Source organism: Bos taurus, chromosome 21, assembly GCF_002263795.3.
Source record: "Bos taurus isolate L1 Dominette 01449 registration number 42190680 breed Hereford chromosome 21, ARS-UCD2.0, whole genome shotgun sequence".
NCBI classification, from domain to species: Eukaryota; Metazoa; Chordata; class Mammalia; order Artiodactyla; family Bovidae; genus Bos; species Bos taurus.
In genome coordinates, this window is record NC_037348.1 from 28,511,070 (window position 1) to 28,538,074 (window position 27,005).

Consider the following 27,005-nt stretch of genomic DNA (forward strand, 5'->3'; position numbering starts at 1 on the left):
GATCCAGCATCACCTTCAACAGCCCATGTAGACAGGGATCCCAAACGCATATTTTGGGCATCAAAAATCCTAGGATTCTCAGTGGCAAGGGAAGGGGTCGCGCCGGGCAGAGCCGCGAGGACGTTGGGTCCACAGTCCAGGGGACCAGCCCGCAATGCAGACGGCCTCGCTAGACACCAAGGAGTATTTCAGAAACCTCTCCTGCCCTCGTTGTTCTGCACTCTGTAAAACGTGAAGCTCTCAAATGGTAACCTAAAGAACCTAGTACAGTGCCGCAAAAGGTACACAAGAAATGGAAAAAAGCAGAAACGATGGTTTCCTCTTTAGAATTCAACTGTAGGGAAAATCTAACTTAACGAAGAAATACCTGCCTATCATACATAAAAATGAATTAAAATTTCAAACTAAAATACCATACATTTTGCAACCTGAAGCTACAGAACTAAAGTGAAAGTTGTTCAGCCGTGTCTGACTCTTTGCGATCCCATGGACTATACATTCCATGGAATTCTCCAGGCCAGAATACTGGAGTGGGTGACCGTTCCCTTCTCCGGAGGATCTTCCCAACCCAGGGATCGAACCCAGATCTCCCGCTTTTAGGGAATTTAAAGCATTCTGCAAATCAAATCCTTTCTCTTTTCTCTTCCTCTCCCTGCCCTCCCCCCACAGAAATGATTACAGTCATTTTTGTTTTAAAGTCATGTTGGATGTGACTTTTGTTTTATTCACTTCAGAACTGTAATGAAAAATTTCTTATGAACATTTTTTCACTGTGGCGTTTCATTTTTTATTTTCAAAGGTGACTGTGGAAAAACCTTCCACATTATTAATCTACCCATTTAATAAGATGTGCAGTCAGCATGACCTGCCCAGAACCAGATACCATTCCTTTAACAGACCTAAACCTGGAAATGTTTAGAACAAACGCAGAGACCTTTCCTCTTTCCTCGTTTGTCACTTTTCACCAGGCCTACTGTACCTAAGTTAAATGCTAGATTACATAATGATATGTCAAAGATCTAATATATCTGATGACAGTTTTAGTTTATTTTATTTTTGCCATGGTTTTAAAAATAATGAAATTAAGCAAGAAATTTAAGCTTGAGAATACTATGCTTTAAAAATTACATTAATAAAAACATTTCAATAATTGTATGCTTTAAAATTTTTTCTAGTGGTATTTATAATATCTAAATTAAGCTGTACAATTTTTTTAATGTATCTCCAATTCTCTAAAGAATGAAGAGAAAGTTTTTGTCATTTGTAAAAATAAAGGTAAAACCTAGTTGTCAATTTAAAACCTATCTCCATTCCTACAGTTTATTTCTTAGAAAATGCTTTGATAAGAAGTGGAAAGCATAAAGCATAATTTCAGATAGTTGCCCCTTTAACAATGAAGAGTTTATCCACTAAACATCAAAAAAAAAAAAGTTTCACACTATACCACAACTTTAATGTCTATGTATGGATCTTGTTATAGCTCCTCTGGATCAACTACATAAGAAGAAATACAAGCAAATTTGAGAGTCTCCTTCAGAATTACAATAAGCTTTAACCAAGAATCCCTTTTGACTGCACAGACTATTTCTGGTCATCTAATGCAGACTGAATAGGAAACTAAAAAACCGCAACACTTAAAAGACAACTTCCTGTGGGACTTTTGGTGTCTGTGGCTCAGAGTGAAAAAAAAAAAACTATGTGTACAAAATCTTTATTAATCTTTTAGAACCATTTATTAATACGGCTTTAACCAAGTGAACAACTATATCCATACCCACGTTTTATATATGTGTATTTATGTTTCTATTACCAAAAATAGCCTTAGAAAACTGTTATGTGTTATAGTATGAGCGGTGAGTTTACACATGAAATACAAAAGGAAAATATTATGGCACTGCGGAAGAAAAGGAGACAGTCTTGATGATGTCACAAAAGAGGATATATACACAAAATACTAGAATTAGGAGAACTTTATCAGAGCATCAGAAGAGCAATATAAAATAAATACTTCTACTCTTATTCTTACAGTGTATCTTAAAAATTCTAAAAAGTGCTTCAGAGTTTTCCTCCACCAATAAGAGTTGTATAACACTTAACAGAGAAATGCTTTGTGAGGCTCATAGCATTTCTTCATTTCACAGACCAGTAAAATTTCACACCCACACACACACAAAACCACTGGGGTACAATATAGGATGACCAATTTTTAATCTTACTTTATTTTGCAAAGTGAAAACATTTTAAAATAAACATTATGAACTGTACACTTAAAGATGGTTAAAATTGTAAGTTTTATATAGATTTTGCCGCAGTAAAAAAAAAAATACCAAAAGAACATTACATGATATCACCAATATCATTTCATTTTTTAAAAGGACATAGAAACACTAAAAACGGGACTTTTTAAATTCAATTCAGAATAAAGGACAATCCTTCGTAGGAAGAGCTCCTCCTAAGAAAGAGTGGGGCCGTACTTCTCTGAGCAGGACAAGACAGGGTCTCTCTTTTTAGGTTCCTGAATATCACACAGCCAAGCCCACTGTGCACTCCATAATCCCATGGAGTCCAGGACTACAATCTCTCCTTCACAGCTCAGTTCCCCGCCTTCTACATTCTCCCAGTATCATGATCACTGAAATCCCCATCCCCTCCAAGCCCAAGCACATATTTCACAGAGAAAACAGAAACAGAGGAATGGAAACTCCCTTATCTTCCTGCCAAATATGACACACTGACCCTAACACCGGGCTTCCCAGGAGGCAATGTGGTAAAGACCCTGCCACCAAATGCAGGAGACACAAGAGATGTGGGTTCAATCACTGGGTAGGGAAGATCCCCCGAGAAGGAAATGGCAACCCACTCCAGTATTCTTGGGCTTCCCTGGTGGCTCAGATGGTAAAGACTCCGCCTACAATGCAGGAGATCTGAGTTCGATTCCTGGGTTGGGAAGATCCCCTGGAGGAGGGTATGACAACCAACTCCTGGTGAGCTACAGTCCATGGGGTCTCAAAGAGTTGGACATGACTGAGCATGTGCGCGCACGCGCACACACACACACACACACACACACACTCTAACACCTGCTTTTCTCCTCGCTCCCTCCCGCTGGGTTAGGAATCCCATTTGGGGGGCTGGCCCTATCAGTTCTCCCGCCATCACCTTTGTCCTCCCTCAGCTAAAGGATTCTACCTCTCAAAATTCATGCTTCCCCTAATGTCTCCCATCTTAAAAACAAAACCCTCTGACCCACCCAGGCTACCTTCCTTGGTGTGCCAGCGCTGCAGCTATACAACCCGGCGCTGGGAGGACCCTGCACCTGGGTTTAATGCTCTGACTCTGAACAATTTTCATTTTGGATTTGTGTTTAGTAATTGAAGGTTGAGGGACAATGCAAGGCATACTGGAGACCTGGGGCCTCAGCTCACACTGGCCCTGGCTCCTGTGGCCTCTGGGGAGGGCTTCGCCAGGCAGTCTGTGCCTCCCTGACTGACAGGGATAGGCAAGTGCTGGTATCACAGCATCCTGCGTAAACAAAGCCATCACTCACCTTGGTGGGAGGGGAGCCTCTTGATCAGCCCCTACTGGGGCTACTGGGGTACCCGGGCTTCCCAGCTTGGAGATTTAAGGATCCTTGCTGGGTGCTGTCTACTGTGGACGTGGCAGCTTGGCTCCCCTAGACTTTGTGACCAGCCTGGCTGTTTCAGTCAGGTGTTTGATGAGAAGGAGGTTATGGTAGGCCCAGCAGACAAATGGGATCCCCAGGGTCCATGAGGGTCTGTCCTGGCTGTGATTGTCCCCAGGCCCAGGGGTGCCCCCCGGTGCCTGTGAATGGGGAGTGGGGTCCTCTTTCTCCTCAACCATTCTGACTTGGCTGAGGCTGGTCTCTTCTACTGGCTTGAGAGACAACTCCAGGAACAAGCCCCGACATATCACGTGTGTAATTCAGCTAAGTCCTCATATGAGTTCTGATGTCTGCATCTAAAACCAGCCCAATACAAAGATACATGATAAATCATATGCACCTTTAATGATACTTTGTCCTGCATTTTGAGCAAAGGATCCCACATTTTTACTCTGCACTGGACCCCACAGGGACACAAGCAGCTCAGAGTCCACCCCTGCTAGACAGCATTCTCTCTGTTCACGACAAGCTGCCTGAGACATTCCCCACCCTGCCCCACTCCTGTGTCTCTGTGATCAATTATGTAAAAGCCTTGAGTTATAGACAGATGTTAAAAGTCCATCTGGACCACATTGCCCATTCCCACTACCCAGGAATAACAGTATTTAAATCTAACTAGAGAGTATATACCAGATCGCTTTCTGCATATTTATTTATGCATATACATGGAAAAAGAGAGAGAAACATGTAGATATATAGCAATGCCTGTTTTCTTTAAACAAATGATAGACTACATTTACTATCTTACAATTTATTTTTTCACTTAATATTTTTGTCTTGGAGATGATGTCAAACAACAGAAATCTATCTCATGATTTTCAAATGGCTGTGTAGCATTCCACAGTATGGATGTACCATAGTGTATCTAGGGTTTCACCAGTGGCTTAGAGGGTAAAGAATCCACTTGCAATGCGGAGGCCCAGGCTTGATCCCCAGGCAGGTAAGATCCTCTAGAGAAGGGAATGACAACTCACTCAAGTATTCATGCCTGGGAAATCCCATGGAAGGAGGGGCCTGGTGGCTAGTCCATGGGGTCGCAAAGAGTCGGACACAACTGAGCACACACATGCACATACTTAGTTAAAATAAACATTTTAAACTGATACTGTCAACTTGCCAGCCAAGAATATTAGGTCAACCTATCCTGCCTCCCTGTTAATATCCTGTGAGACAGGATATCAACCTTATATTAACACTTGATATTAACCTTATATATTTTGCCTGTGTGGTAAACAAAAATGGTATATTACTTGGCATGCATTTCATTTAATCCTTTTTTCTGTTGGGTTACTTCTCTTACCACTTTGTTGAAGTTCTCTAAGGGTCCCTTTGTATTTCATGCATTCTAAGTCTTTTTGTGTATCTAAGTGTGTGTGTATGTGTGTGTGTGTGAAATAAAATTTCCTTTGGAACAATTTTAGCTTTATATAAGAGTTCAAAAGATGGTACAAAGTATTCCCTTATACCCTTCATCCAAGTTGCCCAATGTCAACATTTTATGTAACTCTGGTATATGTATTAAAACCAAATAATAACAACAATTTTCTAATATTACTAACAAAAGTGCATTAAGTTCTACCAATTTCAACTCTAATTTATCTGATATTCTCCTAATTTTGCGAAGCCTCCTTCTTTCCAAATGTTATGAACACAATTTTGGCCATGTTCATTTTGAGGCTCTAGAATTTCTCAAGTTGACGCCTATGAGCATGACTATGAAGGAAGCAGAGAATGAATTAAAAAGTCAACAGAGGACAACACACAGGGGACACCTGGAGTTTCATGGTTCTTAATAACTTTTAAAAAAATGTCTTTCTCATCTTGCTGTTTATACACCAGGGCTTCTCTGCTGGCTCAGAAAGTAAAGAATCCGCCTGCAGTGAGGGATACCTGGGTTCAATCCCCAGGTTGGGAAGATCCCCTGGAGAAGGGAATAGCGACCCACGTCAGTATTGTGGCCTGGAGAATTTCATGGAATGCACAGTCCATGGGGTTGCAAAGAGTTGGGGACATGACTGAGTGACTTTCACTTCACATAATTAATTTACAGTATTGTGTTAGTTTCTGCTATACAGCAAAGATATTCAGGTATATATAAACACACACATATGTATTCTATTTCATATTCTTTTTCATTATGGTTTAATTCAAGGAATTTTTTTCTCAGACTCATCTTTGTAAAATAACTTCTGTTAGATATTTTCTCAGCCTCAGACAACAAATGGAAATTAGAAGAAATCTTTCTATTTCACTTTAGTTTGCAGTCTGTTTCCCGAATGTACCAAACTCATTGAAGAGGGAGATACATTTCTTAAAAGAAGCTAAACAGTGTCATCTGCCAAAGAATGTTTGGATTGTTCTTTTACGCTTGACACAGGTAGGTATGATAAAACCTTTATAATACTAGTCTTTTAAAACAAATAATAACCAAAAAATGTAGAAAAGCTAGTGGAACTTCATTGAAAAAGATGTTAAGTTTTTTTCTATTTAACATAATTTCTAAAAGGAAATATATTTGCAAAAGAAACACTGGAAGGAAAATTAAGAACAAATGAAAGGACTTGCCTTCAGAGAAGGGAGGTAACACGAGACTTTTCTAGGCAGACTCTATACTGTGGTTTTGACTTTGGAAACAAAAATGTTTTACATATTTTTAAAAAATGAAATCAAGAAGAAAAAAGGCATCTGTAAAAACTGAAAACCAACTGGGGTGAGAATATATAGATTAATTTGGTGCCCTAACCATACAAAGAAAAGAATGGTTTTCAGTGACTTGTCCAAAGTACTTTGATGGAATTCTCAGTGGAATATTTTCTAAGGAAAAGGGGACTACAGAGAAAACTTAAATTTCATCCAGTCAGAAAAGACCCTGATGCTGGGAAAGATTGAGGGCAGGAGAAGGGGGCAAAAGAGGATGAGATGGTTGGATGGCATCACCAACTCAATGGACATGAGTTTGAGCAAGCTCTGGGAGATAGTGAAGGACAGGAAAACGTGGTGTGCTGCAGTTCATGGGGTTGCAAAGAGTCAGACAGGACTCAGCAAATGAACAAATCTGTTACTAATGATATCAGCACTATTATTTCGAAACATTTATGTGTGTGTGTGTGCATTAACTAATCTAAAACTGTTACAAACTCACTAGTTTACTAATACATGATAATGAGCTGTTTTATTTGTGTATTATCTAATATATTAGTATACTTAATATATCTTAGTTATTATTTACAATTTATATATTAGCATTATCACATTATATATACAGTAGTTCAAAGTTAAATGTAAATACATAACAATTTCAAAGTAATAATGCTGATACAATATATTATTAGCATTAGTGTATGCTAATAATAGTAATATTACATGTTTTCACACATTAGTTAATATATCAATACATATTAGTGTATGTTAACATACACTAACCAAAACTTTTCATTGAAAAAGGAAAGAGTATGAAAAGCAAAGAAGTTAAATGAAAATTCTGCAATTCTAATTTAAGTTAAAAAATCAATTATACTTGATTTTTAAAACATACTTAAGAGAAAAAGAAACATATATGTATTTATATGTACCAGGACTCCCTGCAGATACCAAAATTCATGGAGGTCCCCTATAAAAAATGGTGCAGTATTTGCATATAAACTGATGCACATCTTCCCATACGCTTTAAATCACCTCTCAGTTCAATTCAGTTCAGTTGCTCAGTCATGTCCGACTCTTTGAGACCCCATGAACCACAGCAGGCCAGGCCTCCCTGTCCATCACCAACTCCTGGAGTTTATCCAAACTTAGGGGATGCCATCCAACCATCTCATCCTCTGTTGTCCTCTTCTCCTCCTACCTTCAATCTTTCCCAACATCAGGGTCTTTTCACATGAGTCACCTGTTCACATCAGGTGGCCAAAATATTGGAGTTTCAGCTTCAACATCAGTCCTTCCAATGAACACCCAGGACTCATTTCCTTTAGGATGAAGTGGTTGGATCTCCTTGCAGTCCAAGGGACTCTCAAGAGTCTTCTCCAACACCACAGTTCAAAAGCATCAATTCTTCAGCACTCAGCTTTCTTTATAGTCCAACTCTCACATCCATACATGACTACTGGAAAAATCATAGCCTTGACTAGACGGACCTTTGTAGACAAAGTAATGTCTCTGCTTTTTAATATGCCATCTAGGTTGGTCATAACTTTCCTTCCAAGGAGTGTCTTTTAGTTTCATGGCTGCAATCACCATCTGCAGTGATTTTGGAGCCCAGAAAAATAAAATCAGCCACTGTTTCCACTGTTTCCCCATCTATGTGCCAAGAAGTGATGGGACCAGATGCCATAATCTTAGTTTTCTGAATGTTGAGCTTTAAGCCAACTTTTTCACTCTCCAATTTTCATCAAGAGGCTCTTTAGTTCTTCTTCACTTTCTGCCATAAGGGTGGTGTCATCTGCATATCTGAGGTGATTGATATTTCTCCCAGCAATCTTGATTCCAGCTTGTGCTTCCTCCACCCCAGCATCTCTCGTGATGTACTCTGCATATAAGTTAAATAAGCAGGGTGACAATATACAGCCCTGATGTACTCCTTTTCCTATTTGGAACCAGTCTGTTGTTCCATGTCCAGTTCTAACTGTTGCTTCCTGACCTGCATACAGGTTTCTCAGGAGGCAGGTCAGGTGGTCTGGTATTCCCATCTCTTTCAAAATCTTCCACAGTTTATTGTGATCCACACAGTCAAAGGCTTTGGCATAGTCAATAAAGCAGAAATAGATGCTTATAATACCTGATACAATGTAAATGCTATGTAAATAACTGCCAGTGTGCAGCAAATTCAAGTTTTGCTTTTTGGAACTTTCTGGAATTTTTTTCTGAGTATTTTTCATCTGCAGTTGGTTGAATACACGAAGAGTCCACAGATACAGAAGGCTGACTATATAGATCTGTCTTCCAGCTCTTGCCAGAGAAAGGACTAAAAACAATAAAAACTCAATAGTAATGAGTCCAACCACTGCCTACACTGTAATCGCCAACCAGGAATGGATGATTACAAGAAACATACAAGATAGGCTTCCCTGGTGGCACAGATGGTAGAGAATCTACCTGCAATTCAGTAGATGTGGGTTCAATCCCTAGGTCAAGAAGATCCCCTGGAGGAGGGTGGCTACCCACTACAATATTCTTGCCTGGAGAATCCCATGGACAGAGGAGCCTGGCAGGCTATGGTCCATGGGGTCGCAGAGTCGGACATGACTGAAAGACTAACGCTTACTTACTCCCCCATATATCCTGAGATATACTGTGCTGGAAAGCAAGGGCACTCTCAAGGGATAATGGTGCCAAGGGAGACAGAAGCCAACAAGTAGCTCCCAAGGCCCAAAGATGAAACAATCTGAGCCTCAAAAAAATGCAAATGATTGAAACACACTGAATATCTAAAACCCATGATGATTTCATAATACAAGCATACCTCATGTTATTGTACTTTGCATTTTCCATAAACTGAAGGCTGTCAAGGATGGCTAGCATTTTTTTAGTAACCAACTACTTTTAAAGTAAGGTATACACATGTTTTTTCAGACACAATGCTATTATTGCACACAGACTACAGTATAGTGTAAACATATCTCTTGTATGCACTGGGAAATAAAATAATTTGTCTGACTCTACTATGATATTCACTTTATTGCAGTGGTGTGGATTAGAACCTTTCATATCTTCGAAGTCTGGCTGTAATATCAAAAACGAGGGGAAAAAAGAAAGAGATACCCCAAACCACTATGAATTGAGTAGCTCTGGATATAACTAGTGCACCAACTCCTTATTCTGTAAGCCATCAATGAAAAGGGTCAGCTGTCCGAACACGCTGCAGATAACTAAATGACTCTAATTGATGAGGGAAAGTTCCTTGTAAAAGAAACTCCAGCTAACAAAATCTGGAAGAAACAGTTAGGAAATCACTGCCTTATAATAATTGAAATAACAGATTCGTGTAATGATCATCAAAGGGTCAGCCCACCCATCAACGTTAGCATCAGTGAAAGTAAGACAAGCCTCCGAACGACGAGACTGGAAGCATGGGGGACCTCTTTAAAAAGGACACCTGCTCCAGGAGTGGCACTGAATGAAATTCACCCACTAGGCAACTTTCACAAACAGAAGTACAGGAGCTAGAGATGCATGTCAAATGATCCCAAAAGAAAGCAGCCACACAAATGCAGACTGCGGGAGGTTCTTTGTAGGAAAACAGACCAGTCTTCAAAGCAGATCAATAGGGCAAAAAGAAAAGAAAGGCAAGTTGGGACTGCTATGGACTTTATGTGGGCGGAATCCTTTCCAAATCTACCTGCTGCAAAGAGACAACTGGGAAAATTTAATTATGGACTAAGTGCTGACAATACCACGACATGACCATGGCTGGCAGCTACCTAAGCAAGGTCTCCTTTTTCAGGGGAGGCATATTGAAACATGCAGAGCTGAAACAGCACCATGGGACTTGCTTGAAAATACTTCAGCAAAGAGAAAACTTTTAAAACAGAGGCCAAAAAAAAGGCAGCAAAATACTGAAAATTGTTGAATCCAAATGATGGGCATTTAAGAGGTTTAATGCATTATTCTTTCTACTTCAGGGTAGGTTTGAATGGTGGTATGCATTTGAAATTTGTTATGAAAATACACCCGTCAGCACAGGTAGATACATTGCAAATAACTGTCATAAATTCCCGCAAAACCCCTTTGGATGTCCCACTGCAATGTGATGTGACAGCTCTTCTTGGCATGAGGGAGAGTCCTTCTTTTCCCCTCCTTGAATCTGGGCAGCAGCATGACTTGTTTCAAAGGGCGAACACAGCACAAGCAGAGGCCTGAAAAGCACCTGGCTTGCTCTCTTTCATTGCAGACACCCCTGTGACCCCCAGGAAGGAACCCAGGTTAGCCTGCAGGAGCAGTCACAGGGGAAAGAAATGAGATGCTCAGGCTGACAGTCTGCCGGCCTCCAGACATACGAGCAAGGAAATTCTAGATCCACAGTCCCTGCCAAGTCGCAGGCTGATGGCATCTGTGTGAGTGAGCCCAGGTGAGTCTAGCAAAAGGAACCACTCAGCTCATCTGAGCCCAAACAGCCAGCCCACAGAACCATGATTACGTTTAAAGATGCTAAGTATGGGGGTGCCTGTTACAAAGCAAGGACAAACTGATATGTAAACTAAACCTGTAGGAGTACTACACAAACATATGCAAAACATCATCAGCTGCTTAGAACTGTGGGGCAAAGGCACGTACCCGGTCAGGGTATCTGAATGGGAGTTTCAGGGCACTGGAAAACGATGCACTGAAACTGCTCTAGAGACAGGGCCGGCTTGAGTAGTCTGCCTCCTTTTGTATATATAATGAGAGCTAAAAAACCAATCAGTCCCTCCACAGATAGAGGCAAGTATGCCAGATAAACTTAAGGGAACATTTTTTTTTCTTTTCAGAACTAAAAAGGTCTGGCTGTGACCCTGGTCACCGTGATCAGACGTGACACAAAAGCCTTTGGGATGGTTGGTGGATGGCCCTACCTGTCTCCTCAGACACACCCCAACTAGCCAGTGCTAGAGAGAGCCTGGCTGACCCTCCCTCCCCCTAGGGCCGCACTGGGGCTGCCTGGCACCCAGGAACACATCTGGGCCACCTTCCAACAGGGCAGATTTCACCCTGTGAACCCCAAGAACAAATCATGTCTCCTCTTTACGACAGATGTTCACCAGCGGATGATGGATTCCTGGGATTAGAGAGTGCTCAGGGTGTCACGGATAAACTAGGCAAAGTCACTGAGGTACACAGGGATGCTTCAGCTAAGGTATTTTTACTAAAAGAAAATATGAAAAGATTTTAAACTATGATCAATTTAGCTGATTTACACAGCTTTAAAATGATCTTCGTAAGGACTGTGTAGCTCATCTTAGTGTCATTAGCGAAATATTGTACTTGTAAAAGAAAATTTCAACATAGTTAAATATTTCTCCAAATTATTTCTCCATAATAGCTATTTATTTGGAAATATTTGAAAGTTAATTTGCTCCTTTAATTTTTGATGAATATGACCATTTTCAGTAAACTAGAATTACTTTTCACACCCCTGCCACCACATTTACATGCTAATTTATCCAGTCTCTTCATTTATATTTTTAAAGGTGCAGTATGGTTTTTTGGAAGTACATTTTTTGTTTGTTTGTTTGTTTCCTTTATTTATTTTTGGCTGTGTTGGGTCTTCGTTGCCATGTGGACTTTTCTCTAGTTGCAGTTATCCAGGGCTATTCTCTAGTTGCAGTGCCCAGGTTTCTGATTGCAGTGGGTTCTCTGTTGCTGAACACAGACTCTAGATGCACGGGCTTCAGTAGTTGTGGCACTTGGCCTCAGCAGTTGTGGTTCCCAGGCCCCAGAGTACAGGCTCAATAGTTGTGGCGCACAGGTTTAGTTGCTCCATGGCAAGTGGGATCTTCCTGGATCAGGGATCGAACCCGTGTCTCCTGCATTGGCAGGCAAATTATTTACCACTGAGCCACTAGGGAAGGTCCCTATAAGTACATTTTTTTTAAAGCACAAGAATCTTGAAAGTAAATAACCATATTTTATACTATTTTGAATTAGCAAATTATTATTCAGTAAATGCTATAAACCACGTGGGAGACCTGGGTTCAATTCCTGGGTTGGGAAGATCTCCTGGAGAAGGAAATGGCAACCCACTCCAGAACTCTTGCCTGGAAAATCCCATGGACAGAGGAGCCTGGTAGGCTACAGTCCACTGGGTCGCAAAGAGTTGGACATGACTGAGCAACTTCACTCACTCACTCAAATGCTGTAAAAGCTTTTTTGGACTATGGATTTGGATTAACATTATGCAACAAGGTTTAACAATATTTTGGGGAAGAACGGACTTAAAAAAAATTTTTTTTAAGTGGTGGCTGCTTTGTTATCTGTGAAACTACACTTACAGAGGACACATGGAAATCTGAGGCTGAGCTGAAGGTACACCAGGAACTAAGGGCCCCAGACACATCCCTCACCTGGGAGAGGCTTTGAGCTCCTGGCAGCTCTGCCTTCTCTTCTGGAAAGGGCCACACAAAGGGCTAGGAAAAGCCATTAACTCATTATCTTTCTACTTAAAACTAAAACAAATGTTCTCTTTGGCTAACAAAGTGTGGACACACATGCTGAAAGCATCAAAGAGAACGTGATGGAAATATCTGGAAAAGGTCTTCTGGGACTAAGGTTTCCTTATCTACACAGCAGTGGGGGTGGGAGATGGGGGCTGACTCCGAGGGATTTGTGTGGATGGGGCCGGGCTGGATTAATTCTAAGACCCTTTCCAGCCATGACTTTCAGTGATCTGAACAGTCAAAAACTGAAGATCCTTTTCATTCCTGAGGCCATGAGGCCACTGTGGGATGTGGTTATTTGGAGGTCTTACAAGTTTGGGAAATATACATATTATAAAACTATATACTTTGTTTCTATGAAAAGCTAACATTAGACCAGTTCAATCTTAAATGTGATTAATATTTCCACAAGAGAGTACATATTTATATAAAATGAAAAGCTTTATAACAACTGGGCAAATTAAAAAACACATAAAAATCCAACTTAATTTAAATCTGTGTGTGAGAGTTATGTTTTGAAAGGGTGTGGTTTCCTGGCTGGGTTGTTTGGAAACATTCTGACAAAGCCAAATTCACTTTTCTGATATCCTAAATCAGCAAGGAACATGCGCCTAAAATAGCACAGAAATGGATATTCCTATACATATAATTAATTTAAATCAACTAAGAACAGTGATTTTTAAAAGATTTGTAATCTGTATTCTCCTAATTCCCTTTTAGAGATAGTCTACACAATTAGCTGGATTGGAAAATGTAGCAACATTTCGCATACTTTTCACTCATTCACTCATTAATCCTCAGCAAATATTTCTTCCTTGGTGGCTCAGACAGTAAAGAATTGCCTGCAACGCAGGAGAGCCAGCCAGGTTCTATCCCTAGGCCACGAAGATCCCCTAGAGAAGGGAATGGCAACCCACTCCAGTATTCCTGCTTGGGAAATCCTATGGACAGATGAACCTGGTGGGGTCGCACGACTGAGTGACTAACACTTAATTTTTTACAAATATTTATATATCTCTTAGTATGTGCCAGAAGTAATGTCTGTTAATTTTTTTTTCCAGTTTTTCTTTTTCATACTCCTGCTTTTGCTAGGTATGAGGCCATATTCAGATGACTCAAGCATACTTATAAAATTGAAATATAGTTGATTTACAACACTGTGTTAATTTCTGCTAAATAAATAAATAATTTTAAAAGAATACCTTTAAAATATGGTACTAAAACCAGAATGCTTTCTTACTAAGGGAGAAACACACCCCTCAGGGTCACCCCTCACATTGCAGTGTCAGCAGGAACAAAGAGATATTCAAGTACTTTCTTACTGTTCACCATCCCCATCCCCCACAAGGGAAGCACAGTTCCGGATGGACTTAACTTGTGCTTCTCCAACTATTGTTAAGAGAAGTTATTCTTGTAATGACCAACTTTTAGAGAGTCAATCCAGGACACAGCAATAACAGACAAAAAAACATAATAATATAACATTTAGCAAGTAATTATACACATATTATTGCTTTAACCTAAAAAATAGGTACTGATGGAAATTATATTATTCTGCATTATTTCTCTGTTATATAAATGTTATTATTTAAATAAAACAACAACAGAATTTGTTGAGTGGCAATCAGTAGTAATTAACAGGAGAAAAATGATGCATGAGAAATATATAACAATATTTTTAAATGTTTCTTGTGTCCTCTGATACAGCAATTTAGTTCATTTAAAATCATTTATTAGATATTTAGATTTTGTAGACTGTAATGGTACAAGTATTCTGTGTCATACTGTAATGGTGCATACATGACTATGAGCTTGTCAGAACACACAGAACTGTACAACACAAAGAATGAACTCTTAATGTTAACTATGGGCATTGAGTGAGTGAGTGAAGTGAGTGAAAGTCGCTCAGTTGTGTCTGACCCCTTGCGACCCCATGGACTATACAGTCCATGGAATTCTCCAGCCCATAATATTGGAATGGGTAGCCTTTCCCTTCTCCTGGGGATCTTCCCAACCCAGGGATCGAACCCAGGTCTCCCAATTTGCAGGCGAATTCTTTACCCGCTGAGCCACAAGGGAAGCCCAGCTATGGACATTAGTTATTTTAAATGTTAAGTCCCTCTGCATTTAATAACTTTTTTTCCTTCAGCACATTTTGTCTTGTATTAGTATGCCACTGTGGCTCTCTTACAGTCACTGCATGATATGTCTTTCCCATTCTTTTACTTTCAACCCCTGTGAATCTAATGGACTTTTAAAAAAATCCAGCCTGACAATCTGTGAATTTTGATTGGAGTCTTTAATCCATGCACATTTAGTTTTATAACTTATCTAGTTGGAAGTATCTCTACCATCTGGATATTTATTTTCTATATGACTCTGTGTTTTGTTCCTCTATTCCTCCTCTATTGCCTCTTTTTCAGTAAGTAGATGTTTTGTTATGTATCATTTTCATTTTTTCATGGACCTTTGGACTATTTTTGGTTTTAGTTATCTTCCTGCATGCTAGGTCACTTCAATCATGTCTGACTCTTTGCAATCCCATGGACTGTAGCCCGCCAGGTTCCTCTGTCCATGAGCTTCTCCAGGCAAGAATACTGGAGTGGGTTGCCTTTTCCTTCTGCAGGGGATCTTCCTGACCCAGGAATCAAACCTGGGTCTCCTGCACTGCAGTCAGATACTTGACCGTCTGAGCCACTATTATTTAACTATGATACACACACACACAAATGTCCTGTTCCTTTCTGCTCCACAACACCATAGGGTATTAGTATCATTACTCTGTTTCCTTTCCCTATAATACCTGCCTGCCTTTATCAAGCCCACAGGACAATGATGCCTGGTGTCAGTCCAGTGCGATGACATCAAGCTAAATATCCTCTCAACAAAAACGAGCAGGTTTTCAGACTTGTAGTAATTCATTTCCACCTCTCCAAAAATGTCCACCCACTTCATATCTACAGGCTTGTTAAGCAGGTTGTCTGCATCTATAAATTCATCAAATGAGCTACATCTAAAAGATCCACTGCTCTATAAAAACTCTTCATTCTGAAACAATTACAGATTCAGGAGAAACTGCAAAGCAATGTACAGGGAAGTTTCATGTTGCCTTCACCGTGACCACACTGAGGTCAGCACCAAACACATCCCCAGGACAACGCTGCTACCAAAAATGTACACTGGACAACCAGAGACTGTCTGGATTTCATGAGCTGTCTGTGCATGGGTGCCTGCTCTATGCTGCTCTTTTTAACCACAATCACCACCCCCTCCCAAGACATTCACTCACACTCGGCCTTTCCCACAGGGGTCCCTCCTATCAGCCCCTCATAACCACACCCATCCTGTCCCCCATTCCCTGACCCAGCAACTAGTGATCTGATCTTCATCTCTGTAATTACATTGCTTCACAAATATTACATACATGTAATCACAAGGTATGTAAACTTTCAGAACTGGCTTTTTTCACTTGGCACAGTTTCCCTGAGATTTCCACAAGCTGCTGCACATCCCAGTGGCTCGTTCCCTCTTGGTGCTGAGTGGTGTCCAGGGTACGGATGGATCAAAGTCTGCTCAACCCTCACTCACTGAAGGATACCGTCATGGGCAAACCCTATGAGTGTCTGTGTACCGATCCCAGCATGGAAATAACTCCTTACTTCTCTGGGATAAATGCCCAAGAATTCAAAAGCTGAGTCCCTACAGTGAATCCATGTTTAGTTCTGAAAGGAACTGCCCACCTATTTTCCAGGAAAGCTGTACCACTTTACATCCTCACAGCAAGGACTGAGGGATCCAGATGCTCTGCATCTTCGGTATTGTCCATAGGTTACCCTTTAGCCACTCTGATGACTAAGTGTGTAATGATATCTGAGATGGTTTTAGTCTGCATTTCCCTAATGGCTAATGATATTGAACAGCTTGTCAGGTGTGGGTTTTCTTTTTTTTTTTTTGGCACACCACAAGATCTTCATCCAGAGCCCAGGAACTGAACCCAGGCTCTTGGCCCTGAAACTGCAAAGTCCTAACCACTGAACTGCCAGGAAATTCCCCCATTTTCCCAACAAATTTTTCTTTACTGTTATTTTGAGAATTCTTTAAACAGTTTAGATATAAGCTGTTTGGATTTGTTGGATTCCTGGTTTGCAAACACTTTTTTCTGGTAAACAGCTTATCTGAATCCTTTCAATAGACTCTTTCCCAGAGCAAAGGCTGTTTTGATGAATTCGAACTTATCAATTTTTCCCTCTTATGAATCACACTTTTGGTATCAAGTCTAAGAGTTCCCAGCCCTCTTCTAAGTCCTGAAGATCTTTTCATACATTGTTTTCTAGAAGTTCTATAGTTTTACGTTTTACATTTAAGTTTGTCTATCTTTTTTTTTTTTTCAATTAGCAATAATCACACCTCATAAACCTCACTGGTTATGATACTGCCACTATGCAAAGCTTGTCTATCATTCTTCAGCTCAATTCAGTCCCTCGGTTGTGTCTGACTCTTTGTGAACCCATGGACTGCATCACACCAGGCTTCCCTGTCTACCACCAACTCCCAGAACTGGCTCAAAGTCATGTCCATTGAGTCGGTGATGCCATCCAACCATCTCATCCTCTATTTCCCACTTCTCCTCCTGCCTTCAATCTTTCCCAGCATCAGGGTCTTTTCCAATGAGTCAGTTCTTTGCATCAGTTGGCCCAAAGCATTGGAGCTTCAGCTTCAGCTTCGGTCCTTCCAATGAATATTCAGGACTGATTTCCTTTAGGATTGACTGGTTTGATCTCCTTGATGTCCAAGGGACTCTCAAGAGTCCTCTTCAACACCTCAGTTCAAAAGCATCAATCTTCAGCACTCAGCTTTCTTTATGGTCCAACTTTCATATCCATACATGACTACTGGAAAAAACATGACTTTGACTTTGTGGGCAAAATAATGTCTCTGATTTTTAATGACTTTGACTTTGGGGGCAAAGTAATGTCTCTGATTTTTAATACGCTGAGTTTGTCATAGCCTTTCTTCCAAGGAGCAAGCGTCTTTTAATTTCATGGATGTAATCAGCAGTGATTTTGGAGCCCAAGAAAATAAAATCTGTCACTGTTTCCATTGTTTCCCCATCTATTTGCCATGAAGTGATGGGATCAGATGCCATGATCTTCATTTTTGGAACGTTGAGTTTTATGACAGCTTTTTCACTCTCCGCTTTCACTTTCATCAAGAGGTTCTTTAGTTCCTCTCTGCTTTCTGCCATAAGTGTGGTGTCATCTGCATATCTGAGGCTATTGATATTTTTCCTAGCAATTTTGATTCCAGTTTGTGCTTCATCCAGCCTGGCACTTTGCATGATGTACTCCACATATAAGTTAAATGAGCAGGGTGACAATATACAGCTTTGACATACTCTTTCCCCAATTTGGAATCAGTCTGTTATTCCATGTCCAGTACTAACTGTTGCTTCTTGACCTGCATACAGGTTTCTCAGGAGGCAGGTAATGTGGTCTGGTATTCCCATCTCTTTAAGAATTTTCCACAGTTTGTTGTGATCCACACAATCAAAAGCTTTAGTGTAGTCAATGAAGCAGAAGTAGATGTTTTCCTAGAATTCTCTTGCTTTGTCTATGATCCAACCGATGTTGGCAATTTGATCTCCAGTTCCTCTGCCTTCTCTAAATCCAGCTTGAACATCTGGAAGCTCTCAAGTTTACATACTATTGAAGCCTAGCTGGGAGAATTTTCAGCATTACTTTGTTAGTGTGTGAGATGAGTGCAATTGTGTGGTAGTTTGAACATTCTTTGGCATTGCCTTCCTTTGGGATTGGAATGAAAACTGCCCTTTTCCAGTCCTGTGGCCACTGCTGAGTTTTCCAAATTTGCTGGCATATTGAGTACATCATCTTTTAGGATCTGAAATACTCAACTGGAATTCCATCACCTCTGCTAGCTTTGCCTATAGTAATGCTTTCCAAGGCCCATCATCATTTTTAAGCTACCCAAATGGATAAGTTACACCTCTCTCAGAGAAAATAGTTTTAAAGCAAAAATATAATTTGAACTTGTGGAAACAAAGTTTTAGTTTAATTGAGAAAGTTGCCCTTATCTGATGACTTAACTTTTAAACAGTCATTAAAAAATGAGTCATCTTCTCACCATATGAGTTTTTGCCTCAGCCTAAACATAACAGCAAACAACTTGGGTGCAGTTGCTCCATCTTTTCCTAGGTTTCTTACACATCGTCAAAGACCATCAAGCAGTTCCGAAGAAATAGCATACAAATATTCAGACCTCTTTTCTCCATTCTCATCTTCAGCGTGTATCCAAATCAGAGAAGGACATGCCTTTTATCTGCACTTTGGAAAAAGGATTTGGGGGGTGAGAGTGTAGGGAATACCATTTTATGTCAGGTCAAAGGTTTAATATCACATGATGCCTGAGAACACCACCAGCCATTGGGTCGACAATCTCTTTGCATTTCTATAAATGCAAACACTGCATTAAGTGCTTCTAAACATTCTGAGGGAGAAGGCAATGGCACCCCACTCCAGTACTGCTGCCCGGAAAATTCCATAGATGGAGGAGCCTGGTGGGCTGCAGTCCATGGGGTCGCTAAGAGTCAGACACGACTGAGTGACTTCACTTTCACTTTCCACTTTCATGCACTGGAGAAGGAAATGGCAACCCCTCCAGTGTTCTTGCCTGGAGAATCCCATGGACGGAGAAGCCTGGTAGGCTGCAGTCCATGGGGTCGCACAGAGTTGGACACGACTGAAGCGACTTGGCAGCAAACATTCTGAGGAAGCTGAAAAGTAACCAAACACTTACATTAGGAAAGCATCTCAGGTGAATCTTTTTAGGAGTGTTGTGTATGAGGTGTGCAGGCATGTAGCATGTGAGACCAATTCAGTTTCTTCACTCAGACTAACTGGGATTCACATTTGCTCTGTCTGCTAAACAGACAGATAAAGAGAGTAGGACAAGATACCAACAACCTTGCACTGTTTGCTTACTGAGATATCATTTAAACCTTCACAGAAACGAAAGAAAGTGTTAGTTGCTCAGGCATGCCTGACTCGCCCAGCCCATGGACTATAGTCTGCCAGGCTCCTCCACCTCTGGGATTTTCCAGGCAAGAATATTGGAGTGGGTTGCCATTTCCTTCTCCAGGGAATCTTCCTGACACAGGGCTCAAACCCGGGTCTCCTGCATTGCAGGCAGACTCTTTATGGTTTGAGCCACAGAAATGAAGATGATCTGAAATGTCAATTTACAAATCAAAACACCTCACAGCTGGGTAGAACACTTCTGCTGCCCCGAACTGACGCACCCCTGACCTACTGCAGAAGCAGAATGTTGGACATGCCCTGACAGGATCAGATCTAAGCCACACAGCCCAAAACGTCTGCCAGGAAGATTTCCTCTTTCTTGCCCACGTGGCACATTACTGCAACTTCTGGATCAGGAAATGTAACCTTCCTCAGTTTCATAGAGTAGTCAAACGATAAGGTCATATTGCATTCCTATGGCCTGCCAGAGATTCTTCCACACCAGCTAGTCTCAATTGCATAGTGGTGTCTTTAGCAGAGATAGAGGACTTTTGATTGACTGGGAAATACCTGCCTATCTCAGCCCCAGTTGGTGGGCTCCCCTCTGAACTTCCACAGCCCCCTCCCCATGCCCTGCCCCCGCTCCGTTCTGGGTGCTGCACTCTAGGCTCTGTTTGGGTCACCTGCTCTTCCTGATCCAGTCCTCCTGGTCCCAGTGCATCTTTTTATCTGTTGTTAAAATTTCATGGTCATTCTGTCTTTTTCAGGAGGTCTGGGCGATGCTGCCACTGCTATTGCAATTGTTTTCATTTTAATTATCTGAATCCTTAGAAAACATGATCAGAATGTTCACAATGTTTAACACTCTAACCAGCACTATCTCAACACAAAGCACACAGTTAACCAACAGTCAACACCGAATTCTTAATACTTGGGTTGCATCACCCTTAATTACACACTTAAACCTCCCCGGCTTGGTGATGCAACAATGGTGCATTTACTGTGACCTGCAAATCGTGGTGCCACCAGCGGTCAGCGCAGAAAGAGTGACAACTGGCACAGAAGGCAAACAACCCACACAGGACCCATGAAACACTAAAATGGTGTTATTTCCAGCCCCTATTTGGGGGGAGGGGACCATCTTATGGGCTGTGTACTCCCCTTCACCCAACCTTCAGTACCCATCACCAGAAGCCAGGGTTTCATGTCCCAGGGTGTGATTTCTTGGGACACAGGATATTGAATGCTAGAATGAGGACACTCCGTGCCAAAGAAGTCAGTGAATCCCTCAGGGACACCACAGAAGAGCCTTCTAGGGGGCTCTGGGCCAGGATGACCCCACTCTCTGGTTCCGGTGGAATCTTTCTGGACAATCGGGGGAGATGGCTCAGAGAGCAGATAAACGGGCACACCTCCCCTCCTTCTCAGCGGCATCCCCACTTCATAACTAGACCAAAGTTATAACTGTCCACAGCCTCCTCACTCCCCAAAAGGAAGAGGGGCAGGCTCTGAACCGGAGAGCACAGCGTACAGACTTCCTCAGACATCACTACTCAAGGCAAACAAGAGAGCTGCCCGCAGCAGCACCTGCCATGAACACAAAGCACTGGTCTTCACCAACCACTATATTTCTCTATTAGATGCCACACACCATTCTGCATGTTTGGGATACAAGAAAGAATAGAGAGAATGTCTCTCTCCTCAAAGAATCTCTCCTCCTAGAGAAGGAGACAATATATGAAAAAAGAACTAGAGAACGAGGGCTGAGAGCAGGTGGAGACAAGGGAAGCAGAGAACAAGGAGGTTTGCTTGGATGGGGGCTTGGGGAAGGCATGCCCAGGAGGCAGGTCAGTGGGAGGGTAACATCTGACACAGAAAAACGTGGCCCCAAGAATAAGTCCCTGTATTTCAAAGTTCTTGGACATTTCAAAGGGTGCCACCACTTCGAGGGCAGGAGCTGGCATTTCCCATGAGCAGCAAGGAGACCCCACCAAGGGTGCACGTGACTGCATGCAGTTGACAAGAAGGGGAGGCAAGCCTGGCAGCATTCCTGCCAGCCTAGAGGGCTGGGTTTCTCCGTGATGGGATGGTAGGGGCGCTGATCCCCACACCCCATGCAGTCCTGACTGGAGTCGGGTCTGGCAAGTCCATGACAAAGAGCTGACCAGGCAGAAGGGTAGGCGGAAAATATTTCAGCAAAAATATTTAACCCACTGAAGATAATTCATATCTGTGTACAAACAACCTGCTGATTAAAATGGATCCTTAACTGCTCATTAAAAGAAGGTCTGTCCTCCAGGACCTATACTTTGGAGCACTTAGTTACCACTGAATTGTAGTCACAGTATCAGCAAAGTAGAGAAAGGCTGCATTTATTTATATGCTATAACTTTACTTCTTTGACTAAGTAAATTTATACCATACACGTCAGTGGAGATGCTGTCCACTGATTCCACGTAGGGTCTGCTGGCAGAGCCCACAGGATGTGCTGAGAGAAGAGACGCCAGAACAGAGCAAGAGAGGAGCCAAGGAAAATGCTAAGATTTTTTTATCTAAGCTACTGAAAGTGTGGAGCCTCCAGCAAATAAGACCATATACTGTGTGGAAAACTAGGTTTTGGTGGCTGACGTCAGCAGCTAGTTTTGGCATGTTGTGCAAGAGGCTCATGTGGATGTCCATGGAGAAACACTGGGTCAGTGTGGGAAATGCGATTGGACTTGAGGTCCAGGGTGAATACAGAGATCATCAGTGTGAGGTTCTCTCTGAAGCCATTGGTGGTGAGCTCACATAGCAGGGGCTGTGAATGCACAGAAGAGACCCAGGATGGAGCATGTCAGGGTCAGAAGTCAGGGAGAAGCGGCCCAGGTGACTATGAATGAGGAACCAACAAGACGGAGGACAGTGTCTTAGAAGTCAAGTGAGGCTGATGTTTGAAGGAGGAGGGACTGATCAACTGTGAACCATGGCAAATGCTGTCACCTGGCTAAGAAGGAGAACTGACCAAATGGACACCCCAAATCCTCACAAAAGGTACATTAAACCAGTTTGTAATCTTTTAATAAGTCCTTATAATTAAACATGACATTTACAGACATGTTTATCTCCTTTCCTAAATCTCACTGAAATGACACCAAGTTATAAACACACAAGGACAAAGAGACAGCACTGGTCAGGAAGTGTCTCCTTCCTCTCCCTCTCCCCTAAAACCTTAATCAGACCCTGGAATCTATTCCAGACAACATCCCAACAGACCCTCAAAATGCATGAAGCAAAAACTGACAAAGATGAAAAGCCCCTCCTTGCAGTTAGGAACTGCAGGCTCCTCTCAGCAGGTCTGATTAAAAGTGTATAGCACTAAATACTTGAATGGAAAATGCTGGAAGGTCTCAAATTAATAACCTAACTTCCTACCTCAACAAACTGGGGGTGGGGGTAGGGAGAGCAAAATCAAGCCAAAGTGAACAGAAGGAAGTAATACAGATAAGACTAAAACCCAGCAAAATTAAAAACAGAAAAATAAAAGATAAAAGCAAAAATCAGAAGGCTGGTTCTTGGGGGAGGAGGATCAATAAAATTGAACAAAAGTCTAATAAGACTGACAAATATAAAAAGAGAGAAAACACAAAAGACCATTATCAGGAATGAAATAAGGGACATCAGTACAAATCCCATAGTCAATGATAAAATAACAAGGAAATCCCATGAACAACCTTTTCAGAAATTTGAAAATTCAAAAGAAATGGACTAAATACCTCAAACCCCACAAACTACCAAAACTCAACCAAGATCAAATAATCAATCTGAATAGTCTTGTCACCTTTAAAAAATGCATATATAACTTTAAAGCTTCCAAAAGATAAATTTCCAGGGCCAAAAGGATTCACTGGAGAATTCTACCAAGCATTTAAGTGAGAATTAACACTAATCAAGGGCGACCCTGGTGGCTCAGCAGTAAAGAATCCGTCTGCCAATGCAGGAGACAAGGGTTCAACCTCTGGGTCAGCCAGATCCCCTGGAGGAGGAAATGGCAACTCACTCCACTATTCTCGCCTAGAGAATCTCATGAACAGAGAAGCCTGGCAGGCTAAAGTCCATGGATTAGCACAGAGTCAGCTGTGACTGAGTGACTAAACACTACCACCACCACTAACAAAAATCCCTATAAGATATTTATTGATACAATATTATTTCAAAGTATATATAGGAAGAAGTATATATTAAGAAGAGGTGGCAAGAATACATACAACTATACAAAAAAGATCTTCAAGACCCAGATAATCATGATGTGACCCAGATCACTCACCTAGAGCTAGACATTCTGGAGTGCGAAGTCAAATGGGCCTTAGGAAGCATCACTACAAGCAAAGCTAGTGGAGGCAATAGAATTCCAGTTGAGCTATTTCAAATCCTAAAAGCTGATGCTGTGAAATTGCTCCACTCAATATGCCAGCACATTTGGAAAACTCAGCAGTGGCCACAGGACTGGAAAAGGTCAGTTTTCATTCCAATCCCAAAGAAAGGTAATGCCAAAGAATGCTCAAGCTACCACACAATTGCATTCATCTCACATGCTAGCAAAATAATGCCCAAAATTCTCCAAGCCAGGCTTCAACAGTACATCAACCATGAACTTCCAGATGATCAAACTGGATTTAGAAAAGGCAGAGGAACCAGAGATCAAATTGTCAACATCCGCAGGGTCATCAAAAAAGCAAGAGAGTTCCAGAAAAACATCTACTTCTGCTTTATTGACTATGCATGCCAAAGCCTTTGACTGTGTAGATGACAACAAACTGCGGAGAATTCTTAAAGAGATGGGAATATCAGACCACCTTACCTGCCTCCTGAGAAATCTGTATGCAGGTCAGGAAGCAACAGTCAGAACTGGACATGGAACAACAGACTGGTTCCAAACTGGGAAAAAGAGTATGTCAAGGCTGTATATTGTCACCCTGCTTATTTAACTTAGATGCAGAGTACATCATGTGAAATGCCAGGCTGGATGAAGCACAAGCTGGAATCAAAACTGCTGGGAGAAATATCAATAACCTCAGATATACAGATGACACCGTCCTTCTGGCAGGAACAGAAAAAGAACTAAAGAGCCTCTTGATGAAAGTGAAAGTGGAGAGTGAAAAAGCTGTCTTAAAACTCAACATTCAAAAAATGAAGATCATGGTATCTGATCCTTCACTTCATGGCAAATAGATGGAGAAACAATGGTAACAGTGACAGACTTTATTTCCTGGGCTCCAAAATCACTGCAGATGGTTAATGCAGCCATGAAATCAAAGGACTCTCGCTCCTTGGAAGAAAAAATATGACCAACCTAGACAGCATATTAAAAAGCAGAGACATTACTTTGCCCACAAAGGTCTATCTAGTCAAAACTATGGTTTTTCCAGTAGTCATGTATGGATGTGAGAGTTGGACTATAAAGAAAGCTGAATGCTGAAGAATTGATGCTTTTTAACTGTGGTGTTGGAGAAGACTCTCCAGAGTCCCTTGGACTGCAAGGGGATCAAACCTGTCAATCCTAGAGGAAATCAGTCCTGAATATTCATTGGAAGGACTGATGCTGAAGCTAAAGCTCCAATACTTTGGCCATCTGATGCAAAGAACTGACTCACTGGAAAAGACCCTGATGGTGGGAAAGATTGAAGGCAGGAGGAGAAGGGGACGACAGAGGATGAGATGGTTGGATGGCATCACCGACTCAATGGATATGAATTTGAGCCAGCTCTGGGAGTTGGTGATGGACAGGGAAGCCTGGCATGCTACAGTCCATGGGGTTGCAGAGTCGGACATGACTGAGTGACTGAAGTGAACTGAATACATAGGAAGGCAAAGAAATTAGAGTAGGTAGATTCATTTTGAAAAAATAAATTAAATGGGAGGAATCAAGTCTATGTGGTCTCAGGAATCAAGTCTGTGTGGTTTATTACACATCTACAGTAACCAAGACTATGTGGTATGGACAAAGATCGGTATTACCAATACAGACATGCCCGATTCGTCTTGCCAAAGGTGCAATTCCAAGGAAGGACAGCTTTTCGAACAAGCAGTGCTCTAGCAATTAGACATTCATTGGCCAAAAAAAAAAAAATGAATATGGACCAAAATCTCACATCTTATACATAAACTAATTCAAAACTGATCAGACACTTAAATGCAAAACGTTTAGTGGAAAAAAAGAGAAAATCTTCAGGATCTCAGGTTAGGTAAATATTCATTGGAAGGACTGATGCTAAAGCTGAAGCTCCAATACTTTGGCCACCTGATGCAAAGAACTGACTCATTGGGAAAAACCCTGATGCTGGGAATTATTGAGGGCAAAGGGAGAAGGGGGAGACAGAGGATGAGATGGTTGGATGGCATCACCGACTCAACGAACATGAGCTTGAGCAAACTCCAGAAGATAGTGAAGCACAGGGAAACCTGGCATGCTGCCATTCATGGGGTCAAAAGAGCTGGACATGACTGAGTGAATGAACAACAAGAACAAAGATTTCCGAAACTCAACATCGAAAGGACAACCCACCGGAGGAAATAGTGAAGAACTGCACATCATCAAACTTAAACACTTTTGCTCTGCCAAGGACCCTGTTAAGACGATGGAAAAGACAAGCCACAGACTTGAAGAAAATAATCGCAAACCACATACCTAACAGAGAGACTAAAATATATAAGTAACAGACGTTTCACTGAAGGGAATATTCACATGGTTATTAGCATGAAAAGATGTTCAACGTCCTGAGCCCTCAGGGAAATGCACATGCAGTGAGGTACCACTGCACATATATCAGTCAGAATCTGCTTTGTGACAATACCAAATGCCCAGAAAGGACCTAGGAAAACTGGGTCACTCATACATTGCTGGGCTGCCCAGCTGGTGCTAGTGGTAAAGAACCTGCCTCCAGATGCAGGAGACGCAGGTTCCACCCCTGGGTCCGGAAGATCCCCTGAAGCAGGACATAGCAACCCACTACCATATTCTTGCCTGGAGAATCCACAGAGGATCCTGACGGACTATAGTCCATAGGGTCACAAAGAGCCGGACGTTACTAAAGTGATTTAGTACACACGCATACGTTGTTGGTGGAAACTCGGTTTGGTAAAGCCACTCTAAAAATGTTTGGCAGTTTCTTATGAAAGTAAACATGC

At 41.6% G+C, this 27,005-nt stretch overlaps 1 protein-coding gene and 1 pseudogene across 6 annotated transcripts in view; both read right to left on the reverse strand.

Moving 5' to 3' along the window:
* The window catches only part of TJP1 (tight junction protein 1), a 259,306-nt gene that overhangs the window by 112,348 nt on the left and 119,953 nt on the right, over positions 1–27,005 (reverse strand). The window lies entirely within an intron of this gene.
* LOC112443350 (uncharacterized) lies at positions 17,176–17,257 on the reverse strand (annotated as a pseudogene).